Source organism: Bidens hawaiensis, unplaced genomic scaffold, assembly GCF_021521415.1.
Source record: "Bidens hawaiensis isolate Kalapana, Puna unplaced genomic scaffold, B.hawaiensis_p1.1 tig00053137_1, whole genome shotgun sequence".
In the NCBI taxonomy this organism is placed as follows: Eukaryota; Viridiplantae; Streptophyta; class Magnoliopsida; order Asterales; family Asteraceae; genus Bidens; species Bidens hawaiensis.
Window position 1 is genome coordinate 53,428 of NW_027499563.1, and position 2,324 is coordinate 55,751.

The window sequence follows — 2,324 nt, forward strand, 5'->3', positions numbered from 1 at the left end:
TATGTGCTGGTGAATCGTTATGACTCTAAAAGTATATAAATAGCAATCATAATACAAATATAGTTTTCTTGACAAGCTCAGCAGATATATTGCTATACCTGGTATATGTAACACTGCCCTACACACACACAAGTCTCCGAGCCACGTAGCCCATACCGGATAAACTATATATGACCATTAGCCCGTGGCCACGTAGCGTTTGACTGTTTAGGCTTAACGATTATGTTTGGATCCCGACACATGTGTATTCGGTCTGAGTTGGTTTGTTCTCTAATTTGTATTACAATGTTTTAGAGATCACGTAATCTCATGCAAATATTTGACTGACTCAATAATACAAACAACCTGTCTATCTTAAAGAGTATAAATATGTTTGACTGTTTACAAAGGTTTAACGTATTCACCTGTATCGATGATATGATTGTTTGAAAACCTTTCTTGATTGCGAATGATTGTCAACCTATAAACAAATAGGTTTGAATGATTACCTTGATGGTGTTTCTTGATTAGACTGCAAACTTTAAGTCTGGTTTTAACCTTGATTAGGTTTGTGAATGTTTTGAAATCATGATTGTATTTGTGTGACGTTTGATATAGCATGCTTTGGCCTAATAAGTTTTATCACGTTGGCAAACTTCTCCAGGTAAGTAAGCGGGTCCCGCGGTTGATTGGGATGTGTACGAATTACTTACCTTATGCAAGAAGAGTCTACTAATGATATCCCTCTTCCGGTTACTACATGCCCGTCAAAATATAGTTTTGTATAACATTATATTTATAAAAATAATGTTTGATTGAAATCTGTTCGTAAATGCTTTTGAAAATGCTTTCAAGGTTAAAGGTCATAACCTTGACTGAGTCTAAGCTTAATATGATATAATTGACAATAACTTAGACTTAAATTCTACCTTAATAGATGCTTGCAATACTTATGCTAAGGCAGAATGATTGCTTAGTTGGTAGAACTTCGCTACTAACTCGCTTAACAGCTCTACGGCTCGCTAACCCTTCAATACTTTCTCAAACTTCACGAAAACGGACCTCGGGACTCCTTGGCAAAGCTAGCAATCTTCCCAATACTAAGTGTGTGATAATGAGTGTGAGAATCGGGTGAAATGGGCTAAACCCGTAGCTGCCTATTTATAACCTTGGATCATGCATCTTCGCGATACGCGAAGGTGCAGGCTATGACGGTTCGCGATACGCGAAGGTGCAAAAAAGTCGGCGCCGCAATTTTGCATGTCAACCCCGTGCTGCCACATGTCGCCACGTCATTGGATAGGCTTTGAATTGTGTACCAGCAACTTCGCAATACGCGAAGATGCATAAATTTCATAAATTCCATTTCCAGATTTGACATTTTTATCCCAAAATTAAAAAGGGTATTCCCGAGATGTTACAGTCATCCTCCTCCAGCGCCACCATGACAACAGCGTTTTGAAGATTGAATATTGTGAAAAAGTGGGCCCCTTCTTTTCCTTGGCATGAAGAATGCAGAAGAAACAAAGGTGGGACTTGTTTGATATAAAGAAGTAGTCTAAAGAAATTAATATTAAAATCGTAATATCTGATGGGTTGATTCAAACTCTAATATATAATGATGAGCTGATTTATAGAATGTAATTGATGAACTTTATTTAAAACTAAAGCCCGTATATGTTTTTTTAATGTGTGGAGAGAAAGAATTCGGTAAATAAATTATCATTCATTTTTGTATATATTTGGTACGTTGTTTAACTTTAATATTTTATAAGTTGTGTTTTATTTCATTCTTTTTGTTGTTTATATTAAGTATATTTAAACTTAATGTGGTAGTGACACGTGGTATGATAACTAGCAAAACTAAGATATCCGACAACGCATAAAATATGGGATTGCCTCTCTGCCTACGTGGCAGTAACATGCCAGGATAATTAGTAAAATTAGGTTATCTCACAACACACAGTCTTATTAGTATGGTTGGTATGCGTTAAACCTATTAGTTGGATCTATTCGTTATGTTATACAATTTAAACTTATAACTACTCATATACAAGAAAAAGTATTTGCCAACTAATCTAAAAATAAATTGATGTTATCTTTTGAATTAATTCTCCTCATTTCTTTAAAAAAATAACAAAATGTTTTCTAATTCTTTTAAATATTTTAAACCTAAACGACATGTTACTTAAAATTAATACAGTACTTATTTTAAAATTAGGTATGATTTCCTTTTGATTTTCCAAACATTGCTACTCGAGGGTATACAATGATCAAAAAAGACTATTTTGATTTTACTTGTAGATTCAGTATAAAAGAATTGACAATAGCGTGGGCACAGACGT